Raw genomic sequence first — 11,675 nt, forward strand, 5'->3', positions numbered from 1 at the left:
AATATGGATAAAAAGCCAATTGAAATTTAAAAAAACAAAATAGAATTTGAAATTAAATTATATACCCATGATGTGAACATATAATAGCAAAAATGTATAAACTCGTTAAGATTTGTAATAACAAAGTGGGCTATTGATTTTAGATGTAACAAAGAGATTATACTTGGGAAAGAATGAAAGATTGGAAGTCATTCATATATTCCCTAACTTTTTGGGGGGAGAGGTGTCTTGCATTTCCCCCCGCTTTCCTTTTCTTCCCCTTTATATTTGTCTTTCACCCTATGGGGGGGAAATCTAAATCTATTAAAAAAGTGATTGTGGGGATAGCTAAACGTTTGCATTTGGCTATAGCTTCCAACATAGAGACGATCAGACAGGTACTTTCTCCAGTTGAAACTCAATATATATTCTAACCTAGAATGTAACAAAGTGCCTGAAATGCGTTTATTGTATACAATCTATATGTACATAATACCAGTTTCAAATCTAGTAAAAAAAGATTAGAATTTAGGATAAATTATATCATTAACTGTAACCATCTTTCAAAGTGAATCTGGATAAGGTCCCTGACTTGCTATTTGTTCAGTTACTATCCCTCATTTGTGACCTCATAGAATATTGTTGACACTGATGCCCATGCTTAATTGCATTGTCCAATAGTACAATTGATATATTACATCTAACTGCCCACTTAAGTCCACCCTTGTTCTCTAAGGGATTTTTCAAAATGAATGCTTACATTTTCTGATAAGAGTCATGTACAGAACTTGGAATACTGTACCAGATGATGACCTTGTCATCTCCACAGGGATTGATTACACTTGCTGTTATGCTTCCCATGTTTTATATCTTTACTGTTTGCACATGCCCAAATGAATTCTCCATAATTATTACATAACAGCGCAAGAGCCTGTATATTTCACTTCATCAGTAAAATACAAAGTAATTACACTGCTGAGGACCATAAGATCTTCCTGGTCTACCTTGTACATAGCAAAGCATACTGTATTTTTGAATATTCAATTAAACTTGAAAATAAACAGTATTGTTTTCCTCCCCATGACCAACAGAACAATATCCATCAATTATTTTCTATGGATCTATTGCATTAAATTACCGTGACTCCTGCTGCTCTTTCCTATCTGCAGTAGACACAGAGCTATTGTCAGAGCTAGCTGTTTGCAGGCAAAGCCAGCTCTGTGCAGGGAGATGAGCACACTAGAAAAAGAAACAGGCTTCTGGGGACAGTCTGAAAGCAGGCTAGTGTTGAATCAATTAACCAATTGCTCAAACTGAAGAGTCAGGGCCAAGTCTGGGATATTCTAAAGCAGGGGAATTTTTCCATCTTACCCGACAGGTGCTGAATTAGTTTCTAAAGTGCTCCATTTTGATCACTGATACTGGTTGTATTCTTGTATGACCCAGACATTGCAACCATACTCAGGGAATCAGGCATCTTGACCTTGTTTTCAAAGTCCATGACTGAAATATCTGGCATGTAACTTAGATGTGGTAGACAGCAAAACCAAAAATAGGAAACAAAATTCCAACTTGTCTATAAATTTGTATACATTATTGTATTCTTGACATCTGATTCATGATTTTGAATGAAATTAATTCACCTGCTTATGTATTTGTTTCACACGATCCATGAATCACTATGTGAATCAAGTTTCTTGACGATGTGCAATAAAAGCAACCAAATGAGTATCAAGAAAAACATAATTCCTAAATATGTCATCTACTATCCATCAAGGCCAAAGGAACCATGGAATAGGTCTTCACAATCTTATAATATGTTAGTTAAGATGGGGCTGCATTTGTGTGATACGCTATTCAATAGAGTGGGGTCACTACTACTCTAGTCCACAACACAGAGAGGAATTCTTGGATAAAATAGGCATATTCAACTCTGACAAACTGTTCTTCATATGTCATACAGGTAGATCATATTGAGCTTTAAAAGTGATGATCAGAACTTTGAATTAGGCCTTAAAACCTATTGGCAATTGATGCAGTGACCTTAAAATTGGTGTTAATCTGCACAACTGGATTATATTAGTAGCCTGGCTACCTCATTCTGTACTGTTACAACTTCTGAGTCATCTCCACAAGGGCAACACCACATACATTACATTAGTCCAGGCATATGGGATTCAAGGTGTGAAGTACTGTCACGAAAACATCATCATTTTGACCAGGTAGGGCTGAAACTAATACACTGCTGGAGCAAAGGCAGCTTAGTCTGGACCTTCCACCTGTTTAAGCATGAGCTAGGAATTGTATAGAACTCCCATGTCACAAATTACCTTTTCAGGGGGGAACTGCAACTCTGCCAGAAATAATTACTTGTACCAATGCCACCAGATATTTGTTGATAAACAGCAACTCTGACCTGGGAGAATTTAATCACCACTAATCTCCAGTCATTGATTCGGGATTTTTATAGCATTTTCAGCTTGGCTGGGGTGTCAATGTATAACAGAGTATCATCAGCATACTGATAGTACTTCACACCAGATCAACAGAAGATGTCTCCCAGAAGCCTTGTATAATTTTTTAAGAGGCTGACTGAATCTTCCGGTCACAAACATTCAGACTTAGAAAACAATTCTCCTGGTTAAGTAAAATGACATGAATCACATTCTGTAAAAATAAACAAACAAAAAAACAAGCTTCCAAGTTTTTGTATTAATTTGTAACTGAGCATCAGAGTAGTTTTACATACTGGTCCCTACTTTTAAATATGGTTGATAGATCTGTGATTAGTACAGACACTTTCTCTCTGAACTATAATGGATTATAATATTCAGACAAATACTAGTTATGCATTCACAGCCTTTCTAATTCAACATCCTCCAGATATGATAAAATATAATTCATAATACACTGAGGATGCTGGTCTTTGTCTGTTATACCTGATGAAAGTTGCACTGAACTAATCTAGGAGCATCATTTGTGCCATATGAACGTAACATCTGAAGTACTTCAAAACTGTAACTCTATTGTCATTATTAATTTATCCCATTTATAATCCATTTGGGCTCAAAAGTAGCAAACAAAACAACAATAATTCTTAGACCAACTGATAATTAACATTCTGGCCTCTGGAAATAGCCTTCTAGATTTTTTTTTAAACTGGAAGATAGAACGGACCAACTGCAACTCTGAAGAGAATCCAGAAGCAGTATAGAAGAAAGCCCATTCTCCCAGCCTACTAGCACAACACACCTCACAGGATCATTGTTGTTGGAAATGAGATGAGGGACACTGCATGCCACCTTGAGACAAAAATAAGGACATGAATCTAATAAATACACAACAGAACAAGCACCTGATACCAGGAAAATCGTCAGTAGGACTTCTCCTGCAGATTGTGATTACTGGCAAGCTTGTAACTAAAAATATAGTTTAGTTGTACCTTAAGATGCACCTTTAGGCTATTGTTACACCTTTATGGTATTAAAGATGAATACAAGTACCATGTGTTTTTTGTACTTTGTATGGTACAGAAGCATAGCTGTCACTTTTTCAACTAATTACTACTTGTAGAACCTTTTCAAGGATTGTTTCCTGCAGTAATTAAGACAGGATTTAATTAAGCCATGGATAACTTTACCAACTTACTGGCTCAAGAAAAATAGTAGGAGGTACTGTACACTAGTTGCAAATGTTCAAAAACAATCTCTACCAATCACTATCTTTGAATTCAGCGATAGCCAAGATCAAAAGCTCTCTCAAAAAGCAGCTCTGTTGTAAAGTAACTAAACAATTAACAAATGTAGTTATCTATTTACAAACACCTGCATTTATCTGGATTTTATTTAAATATCCTAAAGATACTTAATATATTCAGCCAAATAAACATATGTAGAATAAATTCATTAATTATACTCTCAAATAGCTTTGAATTTGATTCAAACTTAACCATTCTTTCCACGTGGTTAATTAAAAGCCGAATCTTATTTATTCAACTCAAACATGATATAAAAGATATAAAGATAAAGGCAATACTGGAATTTAGCTGATGGTTCTGCTATTAACTCACCTCACAGGGTTGTTGTGGAGAAAAAAGGAGGAACGTATATTGGATATATACGCTACCTTATTTGTAAAAGTAATAAAGATGGGATATAAATAAACAAATAAATAAATTTTACCAAAATCTAAACTTATTAACAAAAATGTGTTGATATATAGGAAGTCCTCGACTTACGACTATAGTTGAGCCTGAAATTTCTGTTGCTAAGTGGGACAGTTATTAAGTGAATTTTAACCCATTTTATAACCGTTCTTGACACAGTTAAGTGAATCACTGCAGTTATTAAGTTAGTAAAACAGATGTTAAGTGAATCAGGTTTTCCCACTGACTGCTTGTCAGAAAGTTGCAAAAGGTGATCACATGAACATGGGACACTGCAACTGTTATAAATATGCACCAGTTGATAAGGGTCTGAATTTTGATTATGTGACCATGGGATGCTGCAATGGTAAGTGTGAAAAATGGTCATAAGTCACTTTTTTCAGTGCTGTTGTAACTTCAAACAATCACTAAATGAATGGTTGTAAGTCGAGGACTAGTTGTACATATTTGAGTTTCTGGACATTTACAACTCAGTGTGCAAATTTACAATAAATTACTTCAGTATTGTCTTTAAAAATTAATTTTTTTTCTAAACCCTAAACTGCCTCTAAAACTAACCTACGATAAGAGTTTGTTCAAAGAAGTTTTATACTTGTAATGCTTTGATACAATTGCATATTTATAATGCATAATAAACGAAGATATATGTGTATGTGTGTGTGTGTGTGTGTACAATGGTGGTCAGGACAATAAATATTTACTTACAGTATAGTTTTCTGTATTCATCACTTTCTTAAAACTCTGCAGTAAATACAACAATGTAAAAGAAGACAAAACAATTTGCCTTCCTACATCATCATACTTCATATTTGGCATAGAATTTTAATGTAGTTGTATATTAAGGTATTTGAACATCCATTATCTTGCTACTGCTGTGAGGTAGAGGAATTTTTTTATGCCAGAATATTGCAGTAGGGAATCTGAACAAATTCTTTGTTCACCACTCATATGACAGAGATGAGATATTCTTAATACATAATCATTAAACCACATCGTATTATATGTTATAAGTTTTGGAAGAGGATGCAGATAAAGGGAGACTGCTGGATTTATTACAGTTAACTGGTAACTATTTCTGCTTGCACTCTGACTTGAAGATAGACCTATTCTGGCGATTGAATTTACTACATTTAATTAAACAATTGACAAGAGAGGATATTAAGAAACAAACATAGTTTTTTGACCAGGACAATCTATTTATAACTTTTGGGATGATTCGGGATAGTTAAGGTGCCATGGTAAATTTTCTACAAGTAGATTACAATAACAGTTGGTTAACAGAGAGTTTTGAAATTTTGTTGTTTTATTATTATTGTTTTTCCTTAAATACTTTGTCACTAGAAGACAAGTCAGTAAGTTGTTAATAGATTTAGTAATTTAAAAATTTTGGGTGGGCCTGTTTCTAAAGGGGTAGAAACTGATGTTGTAGTAATATATATATATATATATTAATCAGTACTCAACTAGAGGGGATAATGTGTATAAAATATGGTTGTGGTTATTGCTCTGATGCACCTTTTTTAATGTTCTGATTATTTTGTGTTTTATGGGGTTTTTTCTTTTATGTCTTCTGAGATTTTGCATTTTGTATTTTAACTTTGTTCTGAATAAAATAAAAAAATTAGGGGGGGGGAAGTGAAACTACTCATTACCCAAAACAACAGCATAACATATTTAAAATGGCAAAATAAATATAAGCATCCATTCATGTAAGAGTGAACTACTAAGACCTTTTAAAAACATTTATATATGGAGACAAATGCACATAGTCCATAATAAGGCATATCAATAATATATCAAGCAACATGATGCAGAATCAAGTCTGCAAGTCTGGTCTAATAATCAAGAGAGGGCCTGCAACAATTCCCACCTCTGTACAAAGTTCATGGGGCATGAATCAGGTAACAGGACTTCCCAGGGCAGTCCCACTTTATGAGGTACCTGCCAGAGAACTTTAAAAGGCCCAACTTGGTTGATATTTTGTAAACAGATCAAATTAATTTTATTCAGTGTGAGTTTGGCCCTTAGTTTAGAATATAGAGTCTCAAAAACACCCACCATGTTTATTGATGATGCCTTAATTTTTTCATTTTTATTGTTCAAACATTTTTTATATCCTGAGTCTCTCAAGATTGGGACAGGCTATAAATATAGTTAAATAAATAAATAAATACTAAAAAAATTGTAGGACCTAAAATACAATTAGTGTTCTTATAGATGCCATGTTCCAATAATTACTAATAATTATTATTACTATTCCTAATAGTGGGAAATTAAGCAATGCAGTAAATATCCTATCCTAGTGGATATGAAGGTCTGTATGAGGAAAAACAGGCTTCAGCTTAACCCTGGCAAGACTGAGAATCTTTAGGGTTGGGGCCTTGCCAGTTATAGGACTATACAAACTTTAGTGCTCGGGTTGGACACCCTAGACAGACCCAGTGTGCAATCTGGCAGCCTTTCTGGACTTACAACTCCTGCTCAAAAATCTAGTGGCAGTCATGGTTAGGATGGCCTTTGCACAACTTTGTGTTATGTACCAATGGCGCTTATTAATGAATTGGAGGGCTCTGCTCAGTCACTCATGCCCTTGTCACCTCCCATATGGATTACTGTAATGTATTCTATATGGGGTTGCCCTTAATGAGTATCCAGAAACTTTAGTTGGTGCAAAATGCAGTGGCTCAGTTATGTGTGCTCCTACTAGGTTTCCTCAAAAATAAGACCGTCTTATATTTTTTTGAACCCTGAAATAGGCGCTTGGCCTTATTGCCATGTACTCAAAAGCCTGATTGGGCTTATTATCAGGAGATGATAACAGGATAGGATACCAATTGTTACACCTCTGGTCTGCATTGGTTGCAATTCAAGGTGCTATTTTTGACCTTTAAACCCTTCATATGGGGGGGGGCAGGTTATCTGAGTGACTGCTCACCTCAATTACATCTGCCCTTCAAATCCAGCAGAAAAAATGTGCTATGGATCCCACTGTTAAGGAATTACATTTGGTGGGCCTGAGGAGACATGCCTTCTTTGCCATGGTGCCCTCCTTATGGAACATTCCTCCGCCCCCTTAGTTCCATCCCTACTTACTTTCCAGTAAGTTCCTCAAAACCTGGCTCTGTCATCTCAGGGTACCAGTGGGAGTTTGAGGTGACTATTCTCTAGTAGACTAATCCAACTATTCTAATGTATGCCTTACGCTTTTTAAAACTTTTTAATAATGAATCGGGGTTTTTTTTTATATTTTATTTCCATATGTTTGTTGTATGCTTTCCAGAATCACTTCCAGTGAGATGGATGGCTTTATAGATGTATAGATATTTTAAATCTGAAAAATTATTTACACTAGGAAATTTAAAGTATACAAAAAAAAAAAAAAAGTAAATTTGACTTGGAGGTGAAATTTCTCCCCAAGTTCTAAAAAGACACACATCCTAATATTAAGTGAATGAAATAATAACAGAGTTATTACACTAGCCTATTTATAAGAATGCCATCCATAATAGATATCGTAGTAGGAATATTTAGTTATTAGTAGTATGAAAGAAATACTCAACTTTTATGTATACAACAAAAAGAACTAATTAAAATTAATATAAAAAAGATAAGAGAAATTCAGGTAAGCATCAGTGTTGTATAGAATATGAGTTTTAAAATCAGATGAACTTGTTCCTAGTTCTAAAAGGCATGTTTACTCTATTTTATTTTTAACCCATAACTTTTTAATTATTACCATTTCAATTTGTTATTGTTGTGAAACTCCTTATTGTATAATTCTTTTGCATATTTTAATAATCTATGGAATTTCTTACAAAATATTAATCACTATAAACAAAAATTATTTGAGAAGGGAGGCTTATGTCTTAAAAATTCTAAATGTGTTTAAAGTATTTATTAAAAATAAGTTTTCAACAAAATCTAATTTATGTATTAACACATCTTGCACATACTGTACATATAGTGCATATGTACAGTATGCATTTGCTGACAGTGCTAATGGGAGACATGTTTTATGAAGAACATGTGATAAGGCAGCCCAAATGGCAGATTTTATCTTATTATTATCAGTAATTTGTATATACAGTTTACATACTTACCTGGGATGGTAAATGAAAATTACAAGGACAGGAAAATTAAACTGTCTCCAAAGCTTTGACGTATGATAGTGACCTAGAAAATATTAAATAAAGGAATATCAATACTGCAGCAAGGCTGATGGAACCCCAAACTTACAACTTATTTTGCTTCACCTTTTAACCCCCCAACATTAAGTTGTTATTAAAATGTGAATTAGGATGTGCCTTGAGAAAATAAAAAGTAGAACACTAAATGACTAACAAAAGAAGCATCATGCTTATAAAAGGACACTGGGACTAAGCAATAAGAAGGATGACTTATTTTTGTTTTTCCTTCACTCTCTTGTCTTGGACCACTATATCTGATATATCCAAGATGGCAAATACCAAGAAAGTTGAACTCACATTGAAATAAGAATCAAAACAGGAAGGAAATCCCCTTGATGTGCACATGTAATTGTTCAATCTGGGATATATATATATATATATAAATATAAATATATATATATATTTATATATAAATATATATATATTTAAACTATTTCACTATCATACATCACCATCATTTACCAAATAAAATCTGGTCTGGAATCCAAACTGTAGATAAGAGGAGAAACAGCAACATTGTAGCATACTTCCTGATTAAAATCCATGTTCCCTTTTCTCACCAAGAAAATCCAAAGAAAGGAAAAAATAACAAAGATTTGACTCCCACCAGCCCACAGAAAAGGAAAAGAGCTTTTGCTTGCAAACCACCCCCACCCTACTAGCCACCTACCCCACCATGCAAAGTGTAGGCAGGGCCAGCGGGGTCTGAGGGTGACCGAGGTTATTAAATATGGAGAGCAGCAGAAGAAACCTAGGGCTTTTCTCTTTTTTTTTTTCCCTTCTGGTCACCATCAAGTTTGCATCTTAGTTACAAAATGTCGATCTTAAAGGCTGACAAGACAGAGGGAAAGAGAGTGAGGAAAAGAGAGTCCATCTTGCTGGGTGGGGGTGCTTAATGAAAGGCAGTCATGCAGTATATAAATCTCAACCTTCCTTGGGGAAAAGTCTACACAACACCTTGCAGGAGAGCCTGAAGCAGAAGAGAGAAGGTAGAGAGACAGTATGGGTGCCCGGAGAGGGGGATGCCAGATCTGCCCCGATCTTCCTCCTCCACACCCTTTGCCTCCCCAGCGATATTTGGTGAATCACACTGGCAGAAAACACCTCCCTTCTGCCGCTGCTCTTACTTCCCTGCTCCTCCTCCCCCCCCCCCCCCGCGCAGGCCCAAGCTATGATCCCGCGGCTGCTGCCACCGGGGAGGAGGAGAAAGAGGTGCCGCTGCTGAAGCCACATGGAAACTCAGAATCCTGTGGTAGCTCCATCTTCTAACGTTTGGGGACCGACGGACTGGAAAGGGGGAGGGGATATAAACGTGCGCGCATACAGACCCCCCAACATAAGTAAGCGTCTGGATGGGTAATAAACTGTCCCTATCTCATCCGTGCATGGGATGAGAGCTGGGATCTAAACGTGTCAAGACTAGGACAGGCAATGGTTTCAAAATCCCAGGCCAAGTGATCGTCCTAAGCAGCCTGCTTCTTTCCTTCCCATACTCACCCGCCCCGCATGTCTCTGACAAACTTTCCGACATCTACCGGCAAGTAGTCGCTAATTTGCCCCTTGCACTTTTTTAAGGGAAACAGAAAATGAAAAATAAATGAACTAATCAAGAACGAAACGCTGATCGTGACATGAATGACCGCAACCCGGGTATTTGCTTTACTCCCCGCCCCCTCTTTATTTCTCCCCCCCCCCGACAGAAAAAGGAAAACGGACGGTAGCGTTTCTGTCTCCGCCTCCCCCCACCATACACACTCCCCTCGGTCGTACATGTTGCCTCAGCTTCTTTTTGCACCGTTTCATTTCACCTTCCTCATTCAACGGCAGCGGATTGTTACAGAGATATTCCTAACACAAACCTACCGCTTTCTAGATCCTGGGATTAAAGAGACGTTCTCCGTCTCCATCTCCTTTTGCTCAACTGTTGTTGTTGTTGTTGTTGTTGTTTTAAAAAAGAAAAGCCCCGATGCTGGATCCAGCTATGCAAGTTTCACATAAAACACCCGGGAGGAAAGAAAGAAGAGGGAGGAAGAAGAGAGCAGGATGCAAGTCTGATTTCTGTAATTTACCATCGACCCGATCTCGCAGCAGCAAATAACAGTTTACCACCCCGTCTGCTGGTTGAAACCTCAATAACGCCTCCAAGACACACATTCTTCTTCCTGGGCAAATAATCTGCAAGTTTTCTGTCATCGCGACCATTTGGTGTTACAACTTACCTTTAGAAATAGGACTTTAAACTGCCAAGGCCTTCCTCTCCCCCCCAGCCTCGCTCGCTCTCCACCTTAAACTTATTGACATAACATAATCCCACATTCATGCAAAATCCTGACACAGCCTCTCTCCTCCTACGTCCTTTCCTCCTCCCCCCCCCAAACAATCTCTTTTATTCTTTCCCTCGGCTCGCACTATCTCCCCTTTTTTTAAAAAAAAAAATCGCCTAATAATTGCACATTTTGTTGTTTGTGTGGCAGAACGGAGGGAGTGAAAGTGCTTGCAAGATATGGTTCTGTACCGGAAAATGCCGATTCCTAACTCACAAGTCTAAACTGAGCCCTGCTAGATGGCTTTCCGCCCCGCACCCAGCTTCTCTCTTCCCCCCTCGCCGCCCACTCTGACACAAAACACGAGCCACGCAACGCAAATAAATCAACGCACCAACATGCCCCCGCCAGCTCCGTGCCTCCACTCTTACAATTAAGTTTCATTTCTTGCTGCCCCTGTCAAGACACACACACACCAGGAGAAAGGGAAGGTTGTTTTCATTCCTCCGGTGGGGCGCCAGCTTTTATTTTATTTTCCTCCGCTCTCTCCGTTGCTGCCGCCGCCGCGGCTGCTCCTGTCTCTGCGTTGTGAGAGAGGTGCTGCTTTTCCAACGCCGCCTGGCACTGGCTGGCCTACCCTCGTCCCCCTCCCGCGCCGCCTTTCCTCCTAATGCATTGCATTACAACTCACCTCTTTCCTCCGCCTCTCCCACCTCCCAGCCCCCCCACCCCACAATCCCGGCGGGCGCGCGCGCACACAGCCGCACACACATACACAAACCACGGAACCCCCAACCCACCATCCGCTGACCTTCTCTCGGGCTCCCCCATCCAAAGTTTCAGGGGACAGGCGAGCGTTGAGGCGGAAAGTGAACGGGAATTGAGGCAAGAGGCAAAGGACGTCAAAAGGTCTGCGCCTTCCTCTGAAGAGTCCAGCCTGCCGGTTGTGGCGGCTATCGCTGCTGGCGGCGGCGGTGGCAGAGCTGCTTGGCGGAGTCCTTGGGGGTTGCCCCAATGCTTTTAAGTGAGTAATAATAGAAAGGGAAGTGTTGGGAAGAGGAGCCTGTTCTCCAGAGTCGC

General features: G+C 38.2%; 1 protein-coding gene across 5 annotated transcripts in view; it reads right to left on the minus strand.

The window, feature by feature from the left end:
• Positions 1 to 11,233, minus strand: part of BBX (BBX high mobility group box domain containing) — a 126,284-nt gene extending 115,051 nt beyond the window's left edge. For 3 of the 5 annotated variants that reach the window (XM_070942706.1, XM_070942708.1, XM_070942710.1), the window contains exons 1-2: positions 10,990 to 11,233; positions 8,245 to 8,317 (exon numbers count right to left, since the gene is read on the minus strand). The gene's annotated coding sequence lies outside the window, so the exon portion shown is untranslated. Of the gene's footprint in view, positions 1 to 8,244; positions 8,318 to 10,989 lie in introns of those variants that run through there. The other 2 variants (XM_070942707.1, XM_070942713.1) reach the window with 2 other exon arrangements.
• Positions 11,234 to 11,675: the final 442 nt, after the last annotated feature.

The sequence above is a fragment of the Pituophis catenifer genome, unplaced genomic scaffold (assembly GCF_029215685.1).
Source record: "Pituophis catenifer annectens isolate HBS135680 unplaced genomic scaffold, rPitCat1.0.hap2 SCAF_4, whole genome shotgun sequence".
In the NCBI taxonomy this organism is placed as follows: Eukaryota; Metazoa; Chordata; class Lepidosauria; order Squamata; family Colubridae; genus Pituophis; species Pituophis catenifer.